This window comes from Oryza sativa, chromosome 5, assembly GCF_034140825.1.
Source record: "Oryza sativa Japonica Group chromosome 5, ASM3414082v1".
In the NCBI taxonomy this organism is placed as follows: domain Eukaryota; kingdom Viridiplantae; phylum Streptophyta; class Magnoliopsida; order Poales; family Poaceae; genus Oryza; species Oryza sativa.
The window spans coordinates 14,156,132-14,181,385 of record NC_089039.1 but is presented as its reverse complement, the minus strand read 5'-3'; the positions used below and the strand labels follow the sequence as shown (position 1 = coordinate 14,181,385).

General features: G+C 44.7%; 1 long non-coding RNA gene and 1 pseudogene across 2 annotated transcripts; one reads left to right on the top strand and one right to left on the bottom strand.

Moving 5' to 3' along the window:
- Nucleotides 1-1,232: 1,232 nt before the first annotated feature.
- Nucleotides 1,233-12,461, bottom strand: LOC136356704 (uncharacterized). Of its 2 annotated transcripts, XR_010741619.1 has the most exons (6): nucleotides 11,652-12,461; nucleotides 11,255-11,335; nucleotides 7,299-10,127; nucleotides 2,935-6,983; nucleotides 2,538-2,618; nucleotides 1,233-1,410 (listed from the first exon to the last, which is right to left on the bottom strand). It is a non-coding gene; the product is annotated as an uncharacterized lncRNA (long non-coding RNA). The 2 variants fall into 2 exon arrangements; XR_010741618.1 differs by having other exon boundaries at nucleotides 7,299-11,335; nucleotides 11,652-12,460.
- Nucleotides 12,462-22,121: 9,660 nt separating this feature from the next.
- Nucleotides 22,122-23,088, top strand: LOC112939080 (uncharacterized; annotated as a pseudogene).
- The last annotated feature ends 2,166 nt before the right edge of the window (nucleotides 23,089-25,254 follow it).

Sequence of the window (25,254 nt, the reverse complement as noted above, 5' to 3'; positions counted from 1 at the left end):
GAATAGGAATAGAGTAGAAATCAGGAGTCCGGAAGTCTTCGGAAGAGTTTGGGTATGGCTCTAGTAATTTTCCTTTCCTCTTTTGTAAGCTTTGTACTTTTATTAGAGTATTCTTCTTTATATATTTATGGTATCGAAATACTTTCCGAGTATATGAATGCCAACTTTTCATTATGTTCATGTTATACTGAATATGTTGCTAGGTTATCTGGGAGATGCTTTGGTGCGGGTATAATGTTTGCGTATGCAATTATACTCTATGTCATGACGATGATATTAGAGTAGTATCTGGTAGTTTAGACGTGGTGTCTAGATTATGGGATATCATTATTTGGGGTTATATGCTGCGGATGAGAGGTGGGCCCACTACTACAAAAAGGCAAATAGGTGTCGCCACTATAGGTGCCGGCACACTTAAAACCGGCACCTATAATGTCTTGCCCACCCATACGCCCACCCCCATGCTCCACATATTCAAAAACCGGCACCTTTATATCCAAATAGGTGCCGGTTTCATTTTAAAACCGGCACCTAAAACCTGTGTCAGAGAAAGGTGCCGGTTCTAGACCCTAAACCGGCACCTTTAATCTTCTCCCTCCCACCTAACCTATGCCGGTTTTTAGACAATGTGCCAATTCTCAACCCAAAACCGGCACCATTGTTTCACTAATGCTTTTCATCCCGACGGTGGGTCCTACACAAAGGTGCCGGTTCTTGGTATGACAAGTCAAAGGTGCCGGATCTCAGCCCAAATCCGGCACCTTTAATATTCTCCCTCCCACACTAGCCGTTGGTGGGCCCAACACAAAGGTGCCGGTTTTTTGTATGTGAAGACAAAGGTGCCAGTTTTTGGTCTAGAACTGGCACCTTTGTTCCGATAGTGCTTTTCATGCCTCACACAAAGGTGCCGTTGTTGGATCGAGAACCGGCACCTTTCTTCCAATAGTGCTTTTCATGCCCCACACAAAGGTGCCGGTTAGGAAGACAAAGGTGCCGGTTTTGGGTCTAGAACCAGCACCTTTGTTCCGACAGTTGTACTTATACTCCATCCCTTGCCACTCGAGCTGATTGAGCAAGAAGAGAGCGGTGCCTCTCCTTCTTGCCTGATTAGCTAGAGGAGGGGAGGAGGGTTTGCTCCATTTTTTTTGTGGCGTTTGTGTCACGCCCGGAAATTCACTAGTAATTTCCGAACTTATTTGTGCATAAAATCCTCGTCCAGGAATCAGCCGAGGTACACAAACTGACAATTTAATATACAAATCCATCATAATAATAACGTTACACACTTACAAAAGAAAAGAAAACAGCAGCGGAATTAACGGTCTAGCGATGGCTTCAGCTCCACTCCCACAGGCAGCTCAACTGGGGTATAAGCCAAACGTCTTCTCCTTCTGGATCCTTTTTCTTCAACTGAGGTTGATTGATTATTGCAAGAATGAGCATATGACATACTCAACAAGCCACACAGCAAATATGCAAGTGCACAAGGATACCAAAGGATGGCATAATATAGGCTCATTTGCGAAAGCAGCATTTAGCAAAGAGTTAAGAGTAGTAAAACAGTAGAGTAATTAATTAAAAATTTTAATCAACACTGAACAGCACACCCATGCTGTACAGGCCCAACCATCCTGAACAACCATACCCGGCTGTACAGATCTAACTCCAAACCAGGAGCTAAGCAAATTATTATCAGGTATTAACATCCATAATTATTGTGAGAGGTGTGAGACTAATCACGAAAAACATTGCTCAACCCGCCCATAACCACGGGCACGGCTATTCGAATAGTTTTACTCTGACCAGAGGTGTACCACTGTACCCACAAGACACAACCCCACATCATGTCACCATGTGCCTCAATACCACCACGGTACCTCGGAAAGGAGTTGTGACAATACCCCTTGCACAACATAATCCATTACAGCGCACCTTTCTTGGATCATAATCACCCCCTCAAAAACCAGAGGCATGGACTCCCCAGCGACCCCCGTGGACTTCTCGCCACTTCTCAGTCTGGCGCACTATAATGAATCACGCTATACAAAAGATAAAGCCGTTGCCCACGCTGGCTTGTGGTTGGCACGATAAATGTCTCACAACAGTAGCTCGCGAACCGGTCCTTAATTGTCATGAGCACGACTCTCAAAACCATGTGCTCACAACCCACCATTATCAAGTTTTAGTTGGCAAGTAATTAATTAACCAATCACGATTAACCATCGTGAACTATCATTAAGCCATCCTTAAATAATAGTGAGTCATAAGTTATCCCAATAGTGTGCTAATGTTTCTAAGCATGGCTAAGCAATCATAACTAATATCTAGCTGAACCAATATATAAAGCCCAACTAGTCAAGTTATAATAACCCAAGGTATCAAGGAATAAAGTAATCAATGCAAATTGGCGATAACAAAGGAATAAGTTCACACCACCCGGTGACATTCGAAAATAAATGCATAGTTGAAATAAATAGAGAATTTAAATATAGGATCAACATGCTCAAAGGATTGTGTTTAGGATCTGTGTGACTTGCCTTGCAATAATCGGTCTTCAAGTAATCTTCTTGATCACTTCCGACGCACTCACGAACCTTCGCAACGACGGAAACGACAAGCTAACACGCAAAACGAAGAAAAAGACTAATAAAAACCAAATAAACAGTACATATAAAGTAAACAAACATGTAGATCATGATTTTAGATGAATTTAGCAACTTGAACCACTCAAAACCGAGTTACGATGATTTAGTTATGAATTTCCGAAGATTTAATCTATTAGAAAAAACTGGAAAAGGAGAAGATGATGACGTCATGATGACATCATCAATGGCCGGACCAAGATGGCGACCTCGCCGGAGATAGAGCGACCGGCTGCGGATTTGGAGGACATGAACACGTAGAGGACGACGAGACAAACCCAACGATACTCACCCTCGTGCCAAACGACGACCGACGACGGCCGGCGACGAGGAGGCGACGGCGGCGGCTCGGGTTGCACGGGGCGGCGGAGCTCCGATGACCGGCGACGGAAAAGGAAGGGTGGCCGAGCTTCCCCTCACCACGGCGCACCCAACGGTGGTGACGGCGACCGGCGACGACGATGGAGACGGCGGCGCGGCGGCACCGGAGATGGCCGGCGGCGGCGGTTTGCTTGGCGGCGGTGGCGACGGAGCTACGGAGCACGGAAGAGGACGGGAGAGGGGGCAAACGAAAGAGGAGGACTAGGGGGTCCTATTTATAGCCTTGGATTGAAGAGTTCGGACTCCTCCCGCAAGAAATCGATCCGGGAAATCAAAAACTCGGTTTTGGAGATAAACTCGAAAACGAGTTTGATTCGGATAAGATACTCAACGATTTGCTCCGATTTTTGGGGGTAAAGATAGAGGAGGATAAGAGGAATATTTCCCCTCAGCAAAATTGGAGAAAAAGAGCAACGGGGAGGCGAGATTTGGAAGGAAGAGGCGGCGGCACTGTGCACGGCACGGCTGGCTCGGGCTCTGCCTGAGTTGGAAGATGAACAGTAGCGCAGGGAGGGAAAGTAGACTTTTCCGGCTGAGCTGAGAGGAGAGGAGGCGGCTCAGGTTGGGCCGGCGGAAGAGAGAGGAAGGAAAGGAAGGAATGGGCCGAAAATGGCCCAAGCTGAGGAGGAGGATTTTATTACTTTCCCAATTAAAATAATCACTTAAATGATCTTTGAATTATTAAAAATACTTCCAATGCTCAAATAATTTGAAGAAAAATCCTGAAAATACTTGGACACTCAAAGTACTTAAAAAAATTACAATTAGACCATTTAATGATTAATTTAATATGTGGTTAATTACTGAAATGCTCTTTGTATGATTAAAAATTAGGAATTGAGCTCCGAAAAATCCGAGAAAACTCCAGAGAGTATAATTAACCATGGAGAATTTAATAAAAATTAAATCCATCCATGCTTTATATTTAGGAAATTTTATTTCCCACATTTAACTTCACTAGTAAATTAATGAACGTTTAATATAAATTCTATTAATAATTTATTAAATAATTTATAAATCCTGAAACGAAAATCAGGATGTGACAAATCTACCCCCCTTACAAAGAATCTCATCCCGAGATTCGGAACGGCTAGAAAGAAAAAGGCATAGGTAAACTACAGTCTATCTTTTATTCCACAACTCCAATAATTATTCTAAGGTTTTAAAGAAAGCTACTGCTGCTTTGGAACTGATGGCTGAGCTGTATCCCTTGAGACGCAACCGGCACTGCATTTGCTCCTGTGAGGACAATGTTGTTGACTTGGCCTTGTGGCTGTTGACGCTTCGGCTTCGGACACTCTTTTACGAAGTGACCTGGCTCATAACAATTGAAACACACCCGATGCTCCCTTCCATTACTGTTATCTTCTTGAGACTGATCCTGCTGAAATGACACTGATTGAGTAGCTTGCTCATCATTGTCTTCATTGCTTGCATTAGTCTCTGAGTTGATCTCACCACTGATGCCCAACTGTTGTGACTGTTGTTGTGACTGTTCTTGACCTGCAGAAAAAGATTCACCAATTTGGAGTGGCTTGATACGCTGCCTCTGGCTACTACCTTGTGCCTCCTGGGATACAGTCATTTTCCTTTTACGGTTATCCATCTTGTTCTTCTTGTCTTCCAGTCGAATTGCTTTATCAACCAACTCCTGAAAATCCTCATAGTCATGAGAGATCAACATAACTGACAGTTCATCCTTCGGACCTTCCAAGAATTTCTCTTGCCTTTCCTCGTCAGTACGCACATCTTCTGGAGCATAGCGAGCCAGACGATTGAACTCATGAAGATACTCTGCCACGGTACGATCCTTTTGCTTCAAAGCCCTAAACTCACGCTTCTTCAAAGCAACAACTCCTACAGGTACGTGTGTCTTCTTGAATCCTTCGGTAAACTCTTCCCAAGTGATTGGTTGTCGTTCTGCTCTGTTCATCCGGAAATGATCCCACCATTCTGATGCAGATTAGAAAAGGTAGAAGGAGAGGGGTTACACTAAAGACAAGACCTTAACTAGGTTAACACTGATCTGATGTGTGTAGACCATTATATTGTTCAAGTTGATTAAGCAAGCAACCTAGTATAGTTACACACTCATCAATGAACTACTCCAATGATGGGAATGCAACCATACCTACACACAAAGCAAACAACAAGCGTTCTACCCTACTAACTATTCTTCAAAGACACTTTGGCGGCATAGGTTCTAAGATAGGTTCCAAACTTCACTCTATCTGAACACTTAAGATTCGACTATCATCTTCTTATTCCTCGATCCACTTGACTTGCAGAAGTTGACAACATCGACGTCTTCGAGTTTCTCCATCAAGATTAACGACTACTCAAGTTGAAAGAGGAAGGGGGAAGAACGACAAAACGATTTGCAAAGAATTCTAGATAAGGAAGAAAGGAAAATTTTCACAAATTATGTTTTCGGAAGATTTGTCCTTAAGGTTTGACCATTTGGCTTATCCTACAGTCAAGATGGCTCTGATACCAACTTGTCACGCCCGGAAATTCACTAGTAATTTCCGAACTTATTTGTGCATAAAATCCTCGTCCAGGAATCAGCCGAGGTACACAAACTGACAATTTAATATACAAATCCATCATAATAATAACGTTACACACTTACAAAAGAAAAGAAAACAGCAGCGGAATTAACGGTCTAGCGATGGCTTCAGCTCCACTCCCACAGGCAGCTCAACTGGGGTATAAGCCAAACGTCTTCTCCTTCTGGATCCTTTTTCTTCAACTGAGGTTGATTGATTATTGCAAGAATGAGCATATGACATACTCAACAAGCCACACAGCAAATATGCAAGTGCACAAGGATACCAAAGGATGGCATAATATAGGCTCATTTGCGAAAGCAGCATTTAGCAAAGAGTTAAGAGTAGTAAAACAGTAGAGTAATTAATTAAAAATTTTAATCAACACTGAACAGCACACCCATGCTGTACAGGCCCAACCATCCTGAACAACCATACCCGGCTGTACAGATCTAACTCCAAACCAGGAGCTAAGCAAATTATTATCAGGTATTAACATCCATAATTATTGTGAGAGGTGTGAGACTAATCACGAAAAACATTGCTCAACCCGCCCATAACCGCGGGCACGGCTATTCGAATAGTTTTACTCTGGCCAGAGGTGTACCACTGTACCCACAAGACACAACCCCACATCATGTCACCATGTGCCTCAATACCACCACGGTACCTCGGAAAGGAGTTGTGACAATACCCCTTGCACAACATAATCCATTACAGCGCACCTTTCCTGGATCATAATCACCCCCTCAAAAACCAGAGGCATGGACTCCCCAGCGACCCCCGTGGACTTCTCGCCACTTCTCAGTCTGGCGCACTATAATGAATCACGCTATACAAAAGATAAAGCCGTTGCCCACGCTGGCTTGTGGTTGGCACGATAAATGTCTCACAACAGTAGCTCGCGAACCGGTCCTTAATTGTCATGAGCACGACTCTCAAAACCATGTGCTCACAACCCACCATTATCAAGTTTTAGTTGGCAAGTAATTAATTAACCAATCACGATTAACCATCGTGAACTATCATTAAGCCATCCTTAAATAATAGTGAGTCATAAGTTATCCCAATAGTGTGCTAATGTTTCTAAGCATGGCTAAGCAATCATAACTAATATCTAGCTGAACCAATATATAAAGCCCAACTAGTCAAGTTATAATAACCCAAGGTATCAAGGAATAAAGTAATCAATGCAAATTGGCCATAACAAAGGAATAAGTTCACACCACCCGGTGACATTCGAAAATAAATGCACAGTTGAAATAAATAGAGAATTTAAATATAGGATCAACATGCTCAAAGGATTGTGTTTAGGATCTGTGTGACTTGCCTTGCAATAATCGGTCTTCAAGTAATCTTCTTGATCACTTCGGACGCACTCACGAACCTTCGCAACGACGGAAACGACAAGCTAACACGCAAAACGAAGAAAAAGACTAATAAAACCAAATAAACAGTACATATAAAGTAAACAAACATGTAGATCATGATTTTAGATGAATTTAGCAACTTGAACCACTCAAAACCGAGTTACGATGATTTAGTTATGAATTTCCGAAGATTTAATCTATTAGAAAAAACTGGAAAAGGAGAAGATGATGACGTCATGATGACATCATCAATGGCCGGACCAAGATGGCGACCTCGCCGGAGATAGAGCGACCGGCTGCGGATTTGGAGGACATGAACACGTAGAGGACGACGAGACGAACCCAACGATACTCACCCTCGTGCCAAACGACGACCGACGACGGCCGGCGACGAGGAGGCGACGGCGGCGGCTCGGGTTGCACGGGGCGGCGGAGCTCCGATGACCGGCGACGGAAAAGGAAGGGTGGCCGAGCTTCCCCTCACCACGGCGCACCCAACGGTGGTGACGGCGACCGGCGACGACGATGGAGACGGCGGCGCGGCGGCACCGGAGATGGCCGGCGGCGGCGGTTTGCTTGGCGGCGGTGGCGACGGAGCTACGGAGCACGGAAGAGGACGGGAGAGGGGGCAAACGAAAGAGGAGGACTAGGGGGTCCTATTTATAGCCTTGGATTGAAGAGATCGGACTCCTCCCGCAAGAAATCGATCCGGGAAATCAAAAACTCGGTTTTGGAGATAAACTCGAAAACGAGTTTGATTCGGATAAGATACTCAACAATTTGCTCCGATTTTTGGGGGTAAAGATAGAGGAGGATAAGAGGAATATTTCCCCTCAGCAAAATTGGAGAAAAAGAGCAACGGGGAGGCGAGATTTGGAAGGAAGAGGCGGCGGCACTGTGCACGGCACGGCTGGCTCGGGCTCTGCCTGAGTTGGAAGATGAACAGTAGCGCAGGGAGGGAAAGTAGACTTTTCCGGCTGAGCTGAGAGGAGAGGAGGCGGCTCAGGTTGGGCCGGCGGAAGAGAGAGGAAGGAAAGGAAGGAATGGGCCGAAAATGGCCCAAGCTGAGGAGGAGGATTTTATTACTTTCCCAATTAAAATAATCACTTAAATGATCTTTGAATTATTAAAAATACTTCCAATGCTCAAATAATTTCAAGAAAAATCCTGAAAATACTTGGACACTCAAAGTACTTAACAAAATTACAATTAGACCATTTAATGATTAATTTAATATGTGGTTAATTACTGAAATGCTCTTTGTATGATTAAAAATTAGGAATTGAGCTCCGAAAAATCCGAGAAAACTCCAGAGAGTATAATTAACCATGGAGAATTTAATAAAAATTAAATCCATCCATGCTTTATATTTAGGAAATTTTATTTCCCACATTTAACTTCACTAGTAAATTAATGAACGTTTAATATAAATTCTATTAATAATTTATTAAATAATTTATAAATCCTGAAACGAAAATCAGGATGTGACAAATCTACCCCCCTTACAAAGAATCTCGTCCCGAGATTCGGAACGGCTAGAAAGAAAAAGGCATAGGTAAACTACAGTCTATCTTTTATTCCACAACTCCAATAATTATTCTAAGGTTTTAAAGAAAGCTACTGCTGCTTTGGAACTGATGGCTGAGCTGTATCCCTTGAGACGCAACCGGCACTGCATTTGCTCCTGTGAGGACAATGTTGTTGACTTGGCCTTGTGGCTGTTGACGCTTCGGCTTCGGACACTCTTTTACGAAGTGACCTGGCTCATAACAATTGAAACACACCCGATGCTCCCTTCCATTACTGTTATCTTCTTGAGACTGATCCTGCTGAAATGACACTGATTGAGTAGCTTGCTCATCATTGTCTTCATTGCTTGCATTAGTCTCTGAGTTGATCTCACCACTGATGCCCAACTGTTGTGACTGTTCTTGACCTGCAGAAAAAGATTCACCAATTTGGAGTGGCTTGATACGCTGCCTCTGGCTACTACCTTGTGCCTCCTGGGATACAGTCATTTTCCTTTTACGGTTATCCATCTTGTTCTTCTTGTCTTCCAGTCGAATTGCTTTATCAACCAACTCCTGAAAATCCTCATAGTCATGAGAGATCAACATAACTGACAGTTCATCCTTCGGACCTTCCAAGAATTTCTCTTGCCTTTCCTCGTCAGTACGCACATCTTCTGGAGCATAGCGAGCCAGACGATTGAACTCATGAAGATACTCTGCCACGGTACGATCCTTTTGCTTCAAAGCCCTAAACTCACGCTTCTTCAAAGCAACAACTCCTACAGGTACGTGTGTCTTCTTGAATCCTTCGGTAAACTCTTCCCAAGTGATTGGTTGTCGTTCTGCTCTGTTCATCCGGAAATGATCCCACCATTCTGATGCAGATTAGAAAAGGTAGAAGGAGAGGGGTTACACTAAAGACAAGACCTTAACCAGGTTAACACTGATCTGATGTGTGTAGACCATTATATTGTTCAAGTTGATTAAGCAAGCAACCTAGTATAGTTACACACTCATCAATGAACTACTCCAATGATGGGAATGCAACCATACCTACACACAAAGCAAACAACAAGCGTTCTACCCTACTAACTATTCTTCAAAGACACTTTGGCGGCATAGGTTCTAAGATAGGTTCCAAACTTCACTCTATCTGAACACTTAAGATTCGACTATCATCTTCTTATTCCTCGATCCACTTGACTTGCAGAAGTTGACAACATCGACGTCTTCGAGTTTCTCCATCAAGATTAACGACTACTCAAGTTGAAAGAGGAAGGGGGAAGAACGACAAAACGATTTGCAAAGAATTCTAGATAAGGAAGAAAGGAAAATTTTCACAAATTATGTTTTCGGAAGATTTGTCCTTAAGGTTTGACCATTTGGCTTATCCTACAGTCAAGATGGCTCTGATACCAACTTGTCACGCCCGGAAATTCACTAGTAATTTCCGAACTTATTTGTGCATAAAATCCTCGTCCAGGAATCAGCCGAGGTACACAAACTGACAATTTAATATACAAATCCATCATAATAATAACGTTACACACTTACAAAAGAAAAGAAAACAGCAGCGGAATTAACGGTCTAGCGATGGCTTCAGCTCCACTCCCACAGGCAGCTCAACTGGGGTATAAGCCAAACGTCTTCTCCTTCTGGATCCTTTTTCTTCAACTGAGGTTGATTGATTATTGCAAGAATGAGCATATGACATACTCAACAAGCCACACAGCAAATATGCAAGTGCACAAGGATACCAAAGGATGGCATAATATAGGCTCATTTGCGAAAGCAGCATTTAGCAAAGAGTTAAGAGTAGTAAAACAGTAGAGTAATTAATTAAAAATTTTAATCAACACTGAACAGCACACCCATGCTGTACAGGCCCAACCATCCTGAACAACCATACTCGGCTGTACAGATCTAACTCCAAACCAGGAGCTAAGCAAATTATTATCAGGTATTAACATCCATAATTATTGTGAGAGGTGTGAGACTAATCACGAAAAACATTGCTCAACCCGCCCATAACCGCGGGCACGGCTATTCGAATAGTTTTACTCTGGCCAGAGGTGTACCACTGTACCCACAAGACACAACCCCACATCATGTCACCATGTGCCTCAATACCACCACGGTACCTCGGAAAGGAGTTGTGACAATACCCCTTGCACAACATAATCCATTACAGCGCACCTTTCCTGGATCATAATCACCCCCTCAAAAACCAGAGGCATGGACTCCCCAGCGACCCCCGTGGACTTCTCGCCACTTCTCAGTCTGGCGCACTATAATGAATCACGCTATACAAAAGATAAAGCCGTTGCCCACGCTGGCTTGTGGTTGGCACGATAAATGTCTCACAACAGTAGCTCGCGAACCGGTCCTTAATTGTCATGAGCACGACTCTCAAAACCATGTGCTCACAACCCACCATTATCAAGTTTTAGTTGGCAAGTAATTAATTAACCAATCACGATTAACCATCGTGAACTATCATTAAGCCATCCTTAAATAATAGTGAGTCATAAGTTATCCCAATAGTGTGCTAATGTTTCTAAGCATGGCTAAGCAATCATAACTAATATCTAGCTGAACCAATATATAAAGCCCAACTAGTCAAGTTATAATAACCCAAGGTATCAAGGAATAAAGTAATCAATGCAAATTGGCCATAACAAAGGAATAAGTTCACACCACCCGGTGACATTCGAAAATAAATGCACAGTTGAAATAAATAGAGAATTTAAATATAGGATCAACATGCTCAAAGGATTGTGTTTAGGATCTGTGTGACTTGCCTTGCAATAATCGGTCTTCAAGTAATCTTCTTGATCACTTCCGACGCACTCACGAACCTTCGCAACGACGGAAACGACAAGCTAACACGCAAAACGAAGAAAAAGACTAATAAAAACCAAATAAACAGTACATATAAAGTAAACAAACATGTAGATCATGATTTTAGATGAATTTAGCAACTTGAACCACTCAAAACCGAGTTACGATGATTTAGTTATGAATTTCCGAAGATTTAATCTATTAGAAAAAACTGGAAAAGGAGAAGATGATGACGTCATGATGACATCATCAATGGCCGGACCAAGATGGCGACCTCGCCGGAGATAGAGCGACCGGCTGTGGATTTGGAGGACATGAACACGTAGAGGACGACGAGACGAACCCAACGATACTCACCCTCGTGCCAAACGACGACCGACGACGGCCGGCGACGAGGAGGCGACGGCGGCGGCTCGGGTTGCACGGGGCGGCGGAGCTCCGATGACTGGCGACGGAAAAGGAAGGGTGGCCGAGCTTCCCCTCACCACGGCGCACCCAACGGTGGTGACGGCGACCGGCGACGACGATGGAGACGGCGGCGCGGCGGCACCGGAGATGGCCGGCGGCGGCGGTTTGCTTGGCGGCGGTGGCGACGGAGCTACGGAGCACGGAAGAGGACGGGAGAGGGGGCAAACGAAAGAGGAGGACTAGGGGGTCCTATTTATAGCCTTGGATTGAAGAGATCGGACTCCTCCCGCAAGAAATCGATCCGGGAAATCAAAAACTCGGTTTTGGAGATAAACTCGAAAACGAGTTTGATTCGGATAAGATACTCAACGATTTGCTCCGATTTTTGGGGGTAAAGATAGAGGAGGATAAGAGGAATATTTCCCCTCAGCAAAATTGGAGAAAAAGAGCAACGGGGAGGCGAGATTTGGAAGGAAGAGGCGGCGGCACTGTGCACGGCACGGCTGGCTCGGGCTCTGCCTGAGTTGGAAGATGAACAGTAGCGCAGGGAGGGAAAGTAGACTTTTCCGGCTGAGCTGAGAGGAGAGGAGGCGGCTCAGGTTGGGCCGGCGGAAGAGAGAGGAAGGAAAGGAAGGAATGGGCCGAAAATGGCCCAAGCTGAGGAGGAGGATTTTATTACTTTCCCAATTAAAATAATCACTTAAATGATCTTTGAATTATTAAAAATACTTCCAATGCTCAAATAATTTCAAGAAAAATCCTGAAAATACTTGGACACTCAAAGTACTTAACAAAATTACAATTAGACCATTTAATGATTAATTTAATATGTGGTTAATTACTGAAATGCTCTTTGTATGATTAAAAATTATGAATTGAGCTCCGAAAAATCCGAGAAAACTCCAGAGAGTATAATTAACCATGGAGAATTTAATAAAAATTAAATCCATCCATGCTTTATATTTAGGAAATTTTATTTCCCACATTTAACTTCACTAGTAAATTAATGAACGTTTAATATAAATTCTATTAATAATTTATTAAATAATTTATAAATCCTGAAACGAAAATCAGGATGTGACAGTTTGGTTAAATATTGAAGCCTAAAGGTAAATATTCATTATTTCTCGCTTCGTTTAACTCTTGGTTGTTGATTTGAATTGTCGTGTGCTGCACGTATGCATGTAAAATACGCTATGGGTGTTGTTTTTAGGGATAATTCTTTTTATCTCTTTTGTGTCTATTGTTGGATGAAATGCTAAATTTGCGTTAATGTTTTCTTCGATCTACGTCATGGCCATTAGTCAAATTAATGCTTGTCAAACTATGTTAAGGCCACGAAAATATCCATTGATAGTTTGATTTATCTCAAATTTATGTTAAGGGTGCCCATCGATCCGCTAGAGGAGGTGGAAGCGGTTTTGCTTGATTTTTCTTGGGTTTTGGTTGAAGATTAAAGCCTACAAGGTAAATATTCAGAATTTCTCACCCCGATTCACACCCGCTCGTTGAATTGAACTGCCATGCAGTAATACATGTAAAATGCACTAGTCATTAATTTGTATGGATCCATAAGTCATTCGTAGATCTGTTCTCGGGTGTTATGCTAAATTTGAATTAATGGTTTATTCCATCTATGCCATCGTCATTAATGTTTCACATTAGCCAAATATTATTTCGGATTGACAAAAAATAGAATTTTTTTAATATTTTTGTTAGCCATGACTATCTAATTAAGGTGACGTGGGTGTGTGCAAAAACCTCTATTTTGTCGTAGGGTAAAATGGTCATTCCTAGTTGTTTTTATTCTAATGTGCTTGTAAATGATGAAATCTTCATTGTTTTTTTCCTTCATGGTTTGTAATAAATGATAATAACCGCAGGTACCCACTGGATATAATGGATCTAGAATGGATAACTATAGCGGATCGTGACTCTGTGGAGTATTTCAGGGGAGTAACGGCTCTCGTTGCCACGTCCACCAGCACAAACTTAGTCGATGCACCAGAATATATTTGGTGTCCATGCCATGATTGTAAGAAAGACAGACAACTTCCAGCTCAGCGGGTCCATTCACATATCCTTACAAGGGGTTTTATGGACAATTTCCTTAGCGAGGAGAATCAAGGTGAGGGAAGTGCTGGCAACTGTCATGGGCATGATGCGGATGTAGGCTACGAGGAGGAGGAGGACCAAACATGTGTCGATCACGGTGAACCTAATCTAGATCAGATGTTGCGCGACGGGGAGAGATTTGACACTGATGATAGGGAATATCACAAGTTCACAACCATGGTGAAGGACTCCAAAACTCCAATTTACAATGGATGTAAGGCAGAGCACAGCAAGCTCCAAGTGGTCCTATCGCTGCTTCACTTGAAGGCGAGCAACGGATGGTCTGATAAGAGCTTCATGAGTTGCTAGAGCTCTTGAAAGAAATTCTTCCTACAGACAATGTCTTGCCAGAATCGACGTACCAACCCAAAAAAGTTACATGTCCCCTTAGTCTTGACATACAGAAAATTCACGCTTGTCTAAATGATTGCATTCTGTATCGTGGTGAATTTGCAGATTTGGAGTAATGCCCGGTATGCAAGGGAGCGGAAGCACATGTGCATCCACATCGAGCGGTGAGACCCCTCTATTCAAAAAGAAGTCTGTCTTTTGGGACTTGCCATATTGGGAAGACCTGGATATTCGTCATGCGATCGATGTGATGCACGTGATGCACGTGGAGAAGAACGTGTGCCAAGGCGTGCTCGGGGTATTGTTGAACACACCTGGCAAGATGAAAGACACTTCGCAAGCACGGAAAGATCTCAAAGACATGGGCATCAGGAAAGAGCTGCATCCTCAGGACAGAGGAAATGACCGCTATTACCTATCTCCGGCATGCTACACTCTTAGTGCTGCAGAAAAAACGAGTATGTTGGAATGCATGTGGGGTGTCAAAGTCCCATCCGGTTACTGTGCGAACATTAAGAGACTGGTTAGCATGAAAGATAAGAGGTTGGTTGGAATGAAGTCACATGACTGCCATGTTCTTATGACGCAACTGCTACCGGTCGCAATTAGGGTATCCTTCTAGAAAAGGTCCAAGACCCAATCATCAAGTTGTGCCAGTTCTTCAATGCGATAAACCAAAAGGTTATCGATCCGGCTTCATTGGGCAAGCTTCAGGAGGACGCGATTCTCAACTTTTGCCAGCTGGAGATGTTGTTCCCTCTTTCTTTCTTCGATATCATGGTGCATCTGATTGTTCATCTTGTGGAACAAGTAAAGATCTTAGGTCCAGCATATCTGCATAGCATGTGGGCTTTCGAGAGGTTTATGGGCATCATAAAGAAATATGTCAGGAATAGATCAAGACCCGAAGGCAGCATCGTCGAGGGTTATTGTCACACCCTGAAGTTTCCCCTTTTTCTTGCTTTAAAAATTGGTTAAATAAATTGCCCGAAGAAATTATCTTAATTAACCTAGAGCTAAATCCCTAGTTAATAAATGCAATTAATAATCGGAAATAGCGTGTGGAATTTTTCTTGAGTACCCCATGCTCCAATGCATTAACAAGATTTTTAGTGGAATTTTCAGAGCCTTGGAAATAATTTTAACCAATTAAAAATCACCAAAATGCAATTTTAAATCCCAGGAAAAATCCTTTCTTCTTTTTCTTTTTCTTTTCCTTCTTTTTTCTCTATTGGGCCGTCGGCTCACTCTCTCCACGCGCTCGGCCTCCTTCCTTTGGGCCGGCCCGTTCCCCTTTCCCCTCTCTCCGGGACGCTGACAGGTGGGGCCCACCTGTCAGGTCGTCCCCTTCCTCCAGCCGCCCGCCCCACGACGGCAACCGCCGCCGAAACCGTCCGCGCCGCCGCCTTCTCCGCTCCACGCCGCACCCCCACTCCGCGTCCCCACGTCGCCGCCCTCCCCGCCATTCCCGCCCGCACGCGCGCCCGCAAATGGGCGGGATTCGATTTGAATCCCCCCCACTTTCTCTCTCTTCCCCCACGTCGCTGGCCAAATCGGGGGGTTTCCCGGCCATGTCCGCCCCTCTCGAGCCCCTATAAAGCTTTCCCGCATCTCCCTCTCCCTTTTCCCCTTTTCGCCGCGCTTTCCCGTGCCTCCTACCGGTCGCGCGCCGCTCGCCACTAGCGCCGCCGCTTGCCGCCACCTCCGGTCGCGCGCCGCAGCCGCTAGAGCCGCCGCCGCGCCAAGCCGCCGCCGCCATTAGCATTGCCGCCGCGTGAGCCACCTCGGCCGCCGCTCGATTTCCGCTAAACCCCACCGGAGCCCGGTTCTCCTCGCACGCCGGTGAGCTATCCATTCTCCTTCGTCTCCGGCCAACAATGGTGGCCGCCGTGGTCACTCTCTCTACTCCTAATCCTTCTCAACACCCTCCGTAGGTGCCGCCGCCACCCGTCCGCCCCTCCTCATCGCCAGGTCGTCGCCGCCACCTTCATCCTCCGCCCCGGCCGCCATACTCGCCGGTGAGGATCCTCCCCTCCTCCCTCTTCCCCTCTCTCTCGTTTGCGCCGCCTCTCTCCACGCGCTCGCCGTCACCTTCGGTCGACGCCGCCGTCCTGTACCCCGTCCGCCGTTGCTTCCCGCGCCGCCGATTGCCGTCGCCGGCGACCGTGCGCGTCACAGCCGGTTGCCATGGCCGGCCGGTCGGTTTTGAAGCCGTGCCTAGCCGCTGCCGTGCCGTCCGATCGGCCTCCCGGCCGATCCGGACCGTCGGTCCCGTGGACCGGCGGTGGACCACCCGCGTGGTCCCGGTCTACGGTAGACCGGCCACCTTGAGCCACTGCCCGTGGGGCCCACATGCCGGCGCCCCCTTCCTCTCCCCTTTGAGCCGCTGACCCATGGGCCCCACCTGTCGGCGCCCCCCTTGGATGACGTCAGCCCTGGGTATTATTGCGCAATAATTAATTAAGGACTTTTTCTTTATTAGTAAAAACACAGTTTATCTTCTAAAATTCATAAGTAATTCATCCGAGCTCCGTTTAAGTCCATTCAAGTCTCAGTAAATCAAGAAAAATGCAAAGAATCCATTAAAAATGGTTTTGTTTCCTGTTTCAGTAGTCTTATAGCATGTTTTGCTTGTGTGCTTTGTTTGTCGCGTGGGTTTCGGCCGTTTCGTCGATCCGCGGTTTCTCGAAGACGTTGCTGAGGTCTCATCAGTTCGAGAGCAAGGCAAGTCATGCTTTACATTTGATCATATTGTACCCAATTTACAAACACCCTGCATTTCTATTAAATGTTGCATTCTTTTACAATGTCATGTGGGATGGGTCCTATTACTCAGCCATTTATTGTTTACCATATGCCATTGATAACCTGGGTATCAAAATGATTAGATGTTGGTTTAGGAAATGCTTAGCCATGCTTAGCTCAACTAGTACACAAAAAGGGATCACATTATTACATAGACTTTGTCTATTGGCATAGCTTTAGATTGGTGCCACCGCAAGGGTGTCAGTTAATTAAAATATTCTGAATGGCGGGCTGTGAGTGCATGGTTTTGCTGGTCGCACCCATGGCAGTTAAGGACCGGTTCATGGGAAACCCTGGGAGACTTACCGTGCTTACCACAAGCGGGAGTGGGTAACTGCTTGATCTGAAGTATAGCTCGACCCTTTCCTAGGCACCGGTGGCGAGGGTGGGCGTGATGGAGTTGGGTCGGCCGGGGTGTCCGGTTGTCCAGCTGCCGGATTCACTGCGGCGCAAGAGGGGACCGCCCACTGCCTTTTGAGGGGTGGGGGTGAAACCTTAGCGTGGTGTGGATGGTTAGGGGAGGGTTATGTGGAGGGTCTTGTCACGATTTCACCCTTTGCAGTATCATGGTGATACTTCGGGGCATGGCGACATGTGTGGAATCGTGTCTTGTGGGTACAGTTGTACACCTCTGGCCAGAGTAAAACTATTCGAATAGCCGTGCCCGCGGTTATGGGCGATCAACCAGATTCACCGTGATTAGTCTCACCCCTAGTTTAGCTTAATGAACTGGTGTAGTTCAGGTGGTTGGTTGGGCCTGTTGCAACGTGGTGTAGCGTTGGACAGTGATTGGTTAATATTGATTAATTACTACAGCTGTTTTACTGCTTTCAACTACTGCTTTGAAATGCCTGCTTTATGCAAAAGAACCCCTAGCTTCCTTTGGTTATATCCTGCATCATACCTCCTCTTCCGGTATGACTTGCTGAGTACAGTGGGTAGTACTCAGTCTTGCTCTCTTTTCCCCCACACCAGAGTTGAAGTTCTTCTTAGTTAGAGCCGTCTCAGAGAGGTTGGTTTCGTCGCTGCCGTCAAGGTTTGCCTGTGGAGTGGCGTCGCCCGCTGCTGAAGTCAAGCTTCCCGGTTTAGCTCGCTTTAATCTTTCCCGCTGCATTTGTAATCTTTTATATTTTTGTAAGACGTGGGTCTGTATGTCAACAATTGTCATTTGTGTACCCTGGCTGGTCCTGGACAGGGATTTAATGCACATTCAGCTTAGAAATTCTGGTTCGAGAATTTCTGGGTGTGACAGTTATGCAATAGAGGAGGTGGTCGAATTCTGTATAGATTACATGGATCTACAACCTATCGGTGTTCCTGTGCCTCGTCATGAGGGTAGGATGCTTGGAAAGGGAACATTAGGTCACAGGAGAATTTTCACCCCTGATCGACAAACCATAAGACACGCCCATTTTGCAGTGTTACGACAGTCAGCTTTGGTGTCTCCGTACGTGCACATGCACTTGGATGTACTCCGCAGAGACAATCCCAGGAAAGGAGCAGCATGGCTTGCGAAGATGCATAAACTTCAATTCGGGAAATGGTTGATGGAGTACCTGACAACTGCAGACATCGATGGTGCCCTTTTTTCATTATCTCGGGGGCCATCCAACACAATCCACATGTACCAGGGCTATGATATGAACGGGTATACCTTTTACACCAAGACTCAGGACAACAAGAGTACAAATCAAAACAGTGCTGTGCGCATCGATGCCTACGATGAGGCGGCAATAAGCAGACTTATTACGGTTTCATAGAGTCAATCTAGGAGTTAGATTACGGAGCCCTCAAAGTCCCTCTATTCCAATGCAAATGGGTCAAAATTCCAAGGGGTTTGAAGATTGACAAGCATGGAACGATCATCGTTGACCTCAATGATGTTGGCTACGAAGATGAACCATTCGTGCTTGCAAAGTCCGTTAAGTAAATATTCTATATTAAGGACCCATCACTCATGAGGCCATGTCATGTTGTATTAGAAGGCAAGCGAAGTATTGTCGGAATGGAGAATATCATTGACGAAGATGACTACGATCAGCCCGATGAGCCACCGCTACCCACAATTGATATCGAGACGGAAAACGAGGCAACTGCTGAAGAGAATGACCAAGCGTTGTATGTACGGTCCGATCATGCGGAAGGGATAGTAGTTAGGGTTTGAATTAATTTCTAACTTCATTCTACGGATTTGTATGGCAACCATTTGATTTAAATCAGCAAAAACTTGGAACATATTTTGTGCGGTCTAATATTTAATTTCTTTTTTTTTGCCCTTTATACTCTTTTTTGAACATATTAAGTAATAGGCCTATTTTATAGTGAAACTTAAATTTAAGAAAGAAATTGTAATTTATAATTAATACTGTATAAAGTTACATTTATATAACACGCTTATCTCTACTTATTATAAAAAAAATTGAATGATGTTTTTGCCCGTAATTTTTTTAAGAAAAAAAATTGTTCCAATAGTCAAATGTGCCGAATTTAATGATAGAACCGGCACCTATTTGTGTTAGAACCGGTACCATCTCCTTTACTTAAATATCCCTCACTCTCTCTCTCATCCCTTCTCCCTTATCCCTTCTCTCGGCGCGGCGCCCTCCAGGTCGTCGTCGGCTGCGGTGCGGTGGCGAGGAGGAGGCGAGCGGCGAGGAGGGCTCGACGGCGCGCGGCGGTGCGGCGGCTTGACGCAGCGGTGAGGACGGCTCGACAGCGTGCGGTGGCGAGGAGGAGGTGAGCGGCGGCTGCGTTAAGCCCATCCTCCTCCTCCTTCCAAGCCTCCTCGACCTCCGCCTCCACGCCCTCCTTCCTCGGTGAGGAGGATTCTTGCTGCTGTTGTCGGAGGGGATGCAAGGAAAGGGAGGGGAGGAAGACAAGAATTTTGATTCTGATTTCGATTGCAGCGGCACGGTGCGACGGCGAGGTGAAGAGGGGCAGCGGCAAGGCGAAGGTGGAGGCGGCAACGACGGCCCGACGCAGAGGTACACCCCTCTCCCCCCATCCATCCTCTTCTTCTTCCCTCCTCCCCTTAGCAAAATTTGCTCATGTGTGTGATCTGAGACATGAATATGCTACGTACTACCTCTGTCGATTATGGGTCTGAGACATGAATATGCTAAGTACTACCTCTGTCGATTATGGGGGTGCACCTGGATATTATCTAGATACAATACTTCCACTGTCGATTATGCTAAATACTAATACCTGGATACAATACTACATCTGTCGATTATGCTAAATATTAATATTTTAGGACAGTCGTTTCTCACTGTGCATGGCCTAGCATGGTTTCCCAGGGTGATTTTTGATGCAGTTGCCTATTTACTGAATCGACACGCTATTGTAATGTAGTAATAGGCAGTGTCTAATCTGTTACTATATTTTGGGATGGAGATGGAGAGTACACTTATTTTCCTATTGTTTCAAATTTAAAATTTTGCCTAGTTGATCAGAATTGTCTAAATTTTAATCATAAACTCACTAAAGTTAAGGCCACTTTGTTCTGTAACAATGCTGGCCTGCAATTTTTTGTCAGGACACTAGGAGAGCATCCGTCTTACATATTACCAGTATTTTGTATGATCTCATACAGTTGATCAGATCTATGGTATTATGATAAGAGTACAGTTTTTCGTGTGAGCCAATACTTATATGAGCATGCTCCCTGGATTGCTAATAGCTTTTTTTTATGCTGCTGCTGATTTAAAATGTTGCTTACTTAGGTTGCTTACTTGCTTACTTAGGTTATATTACTAGTATTAATATGTTCATGCCCTTAGGTTCTGTTTCCATGATCCATCATCCTCATTTCTTGTTTGGTAAAGGAAAAGTATATCTTGGAATGCACATCTGAACATTTACCCAATCTTTCCAAACTCCCCATGTGAATATAACTTGCTGCTCGATGATGAAATTCATATGATGGGAGATTATGTGTGGCAGTATTTCATTTATTTGTGTGATTTGTGAATTGTGCCGGATTAGGGTATAAAACCGGCACCTATCTCCTACTATTTAATTACCCGGCCAACCACTTACCCACTTCACCCTCTATCTCTCTTATCCACACGCTCTCTCCCTTATTCTCTTTTGTTCACTATTTTTGAATTGCCCTTTATTCTCGTCTCTGTTTATACTGCCACACATAATCGATGACGACCTAGTACACCATGGCATGGAGGCCGTGCAATTGGCAGCCTGCCATATTTTGGCGAGGAGGCCATTAAGTTGGCAACCCGCCATCTGAGAGCAAATATATTCCTGTTTTGTGCTTGTAGCAGTTCCGAGAGCACAAAATATCTTACACCTTTAGACCATGTTATTTTTCAACATTAGTAATGTTATTATGCTCGATGATGACTAGATGGAACACGAAGAATTCGCTAGCTCCGGATCTGAGGGTGAACATAATGCCAGCCCTAGCGCATTCTTAAACTTAAATCAAGAGCATTCCGAAGGCAGCGAGGTAATTTCGACGTATATTTCACGCAATAGTGCATTAGCAAATTCCAACTCTAATGGACCATTCGAACTAATCGAATTTGCAATTTCCAAGGAGGTTGGCACTTCCACTGGTGGTTCGGGCCAGGATTCAACCGTCTCATATGGGAGGTAGCCTAGGGGTCCTAGCTCGATGCCGGATGGTCACTACGTTGTGACAGTGCTCACTGAAACTGGGTGGCCACACGAACCATCGACGGCAGTAACTCCCTATGGTAGGGCGTGTGGATGTATCGTCAAGGATTTCATTCCCATCAAGTATAGACATTGGAAAACAAATGATGTAACACAACTCGACTGGACGGTGCCACATAACCTGAAGGAAGAATGTTGGCGAAAGTTGAAGCTGACATTCACCTTTCCAAAAGGCCAAGAAGAGCTAGCAAAGAAGGGAGCCTTATCGAAGATGAGCACATTATTCAGAAAGTGGAGGACTGACTTGAACGCGAAGTTGGTCCAACGCAACCGGACCCTGGATTTTGAGAAACCCAGGTATCAGAAGTTGACAGATTAATGGGATGAGTTTGTGAACTGGAAAACATCTCAAGAGGCAAGAGAAGTGAGCACCCTAAACAAGGCCAACTCCGCGTTGAACAAGCTTCCTCACCGACTTGGGCCGAGCAGATATGCTAAGAATATCCCCAAATGGGAAGAGAAGGAGGAACAACTGTGCCAAGCAGGTATAGTTGTTGAGATAGATGGATGGGGGACCCGGACAAAGCACTACGCGTACGCCAGGAAGGCTCAACTATCGGATTCAGGGGAGTTGGTTGCACTGGGACCTCGATAGCAAGAGCTGAAAGAAAAGATCACCGAGGCTGTTTCCTTGGCGAGACAGGGTAAATATGTGCCAGTAAGAGAAAAAGATGAGTTCACATTGGCACTGGGGATGAAAGAGCACCCTGGACGCACGAGAGGCGTTGGTTCCGTTCCATGAAAGGAAGGGTTCCCAGATGATGCACACATGTATCGGGCCCATCCAAGAAGACCCATGAGAGAAGAGGAGGCCAAACGTATGAGATTAGAGGTGGCCCGTCAGGTAAAGGAACAACTTGCAGTGCTGTTTCCCAATGGGTTACCAAGACAACAGGGGCAAGCTGGTGACCAAGTGGTTAACCCAGGTGCCAAACGGAGCACTTGCGCGTCCGCGGATAACCCCCCTCCAGAACAGGACACATCACGTTATGTTGTGGACGACATAACAACACATATGCCGTGCGTGCTCCATGTCCCTCTTCAAAGCAACATTACTCAGGAGATTGCACGCGGTGTGGCACATCCAATATGTGCAGGGCAAACAATACATGGTGTTCCATTGCCTGTAGGCCACTCAAGGGTTGAAGTGGAAGACGTGCCAAGCCAATACAGAGGTTATGTGCTACAGTTTCCTCCGGAGGAAGGGGTTGACACTCTGGGCGCTGCTCTTCACAACCTGATCATATGGCCCAAACGCTACATCGTTATCACGTTGAACGATGGGGCAGGGGATCCAGGCGACGGTGCTTCCAGCCCTTCAAACGGACGAGGTGCAAATCTAGCTCCTTCTCCGCCTCGACAGAGGACCTTCAGTCCACCTCGTGAAAACACACCTAATGAACCACATCGTCCGGAGAAGTCCACAAGTCCACCCCCACTCAGAAAAAAGACCCGAACACCAAGTGCATCACAGATGTCTGTTCCATCAAGCAAATAGTGACTCACACATTCCAATTCATACTTAGTGTCAAAGCCAACAACATCGCTGCCTAAGAAGACAATCAATGCCAGCATCACTTCACTTTTTGGTCCTAAGAAGCTCGAGGAACCAAAGATTCCAATTCCTCCGAATGTCATCGAGCATTTCATCAAGTGCGCACCACCGAAGTCACCTAAGAAGCCTATATCGGACTTCTGGAGAATTCTTGGCAAAAAAGATATGCAAGCTCAGTAGGGAGTTGTACCTTGAAGAGAAAGCGTCCAAGGAAGTTGATTTCTGCAAGTCAGCTGGTTTGAAAAGCCTAGACAATCTAGATGAACTTGAAGAGGCCCCGATTGTACTGCGATTCCAACTTGGTCAACCGATGGTGCTTGACACGGAAATTGAATCCTTAGGAACTCAAGCGCATTGGCTGCATGAATGGTATTTGGAGGAGGCCAAAAAAGGGGGTCGGGATGTTCGGTGCCTACTACACTGATGTGGATTTTCACCACCCCAGTAATACATGCTTTGTAGAATTTAAGGAACTCTTCCAGTTGTACCAAAGAAGGGAATTCGATATCTGCCTCCTGCAATTGTGGTCATTTTGAGTCCTTTGATATCTTGTCGTTCTTAATCCATAGCATTCTACGTACTCAGTAATTCTCAACTGTGTTCTCCTTTTGCGGGCATTGCTCTTATCAGGTTAGATCCATGAACCATAAGATAGCTTTTCTAGACCCAGCCGTTGTAAACTTTGACAAGCAATGCACATCCGAAGCTGAAATTGACCGCTATCTCTTTGATGCCCTCGCCAAACTTAATGGATGTGACCACATTTTATTTCCTTACCTTTCTCAGTAAGTCACTATCATCGATTTCCAGTTATGTTTGCCCCTCGACCCATATCAAGTTATTGATAAATTGTCACTATGTGTAGCCATCATTGGATCCTCCTCGTAATCAACATCGACGATAGTTCAATTTGCATATATGATAGCCTGAGGAGAGGGATAGACAAGTACCAAACTATTTTCAGTGCACTAAATAGGGCATATAAGAAGTACTGTAGGTCCGGAAGATCGTATGGGAGATGCAAGATTGATGCAACTGAATTTCGGATCTTCGAACATAAATATATCCTTCGTCAACCAGAGGCCATCGACCTCTGTGGATTCTACGTCATGCGGTACATGCTATATTTTGTAGAGGATGGATACAATCACCGCAATGCTGAGGTATGACATGCTTCAGGTACCTAAGTCATAACATTGAGCAATTCTATTTAAGTACTAAGTAAATTTCTACGTGCTTCCATCCTTGCGTTGCAGAAATTGGGTCTCGATACAAGTGAAATTCTACCACACGTCTTCAAAGCTCTCACTGACGAGTTTTGCGGGTTCATCCGTCATCATGTCGTGGCGAATACAACATCAACAAGGCCCCACAACGAGTGCAATCTTCTGCCCCTCCCCCTCGGCACCAAGCCGCGAAGAAATTAGCTCCTAGGAAAAAAAAACCTACTAGCTAGATTTATGTGAAAAAAATGTATTTAATTAGTGTTTATGCATGAACTATGGAAGTGTACTTTATGTGTAATGCATTTGAATATTTGCTATTATTATGGATTCTATTCTATGTTTTCTATTACATGCTCGATGACTTGAGGATGAGAAACTCTTAAAATCATAGGCTCACCCCATGTTGGAGGTAAAATACAATCGCATTTATATTTTTGCACTTATGAATTCTTAAATATTGCAGACTTAGGAATTTTTCATATTAATGTTCATAATCTAGACATAGGAATTTTTCGACCTAAAAATTTAGACTTACAATCTTTTGACTTAGGAATTTTAAACTACGCATATTTTGAGTTAGGATATATATGCAAATGTTTAGGATTTATATGCAAATGTTTAGGATATATATTTTGAGTTTGGATTTACGAATTTTGACTTAGGCTTGTAGGTTTTTATATGTTGTGATGAATGGCTTGTAGGTTTTTATTTGTTGTGATGAATGTGAATGTGAATGTGAATGTGAATTGTGAAATGTGAATGTGAAATGTGATGTGGATGTGGAATGTGGAATGTAGAATGT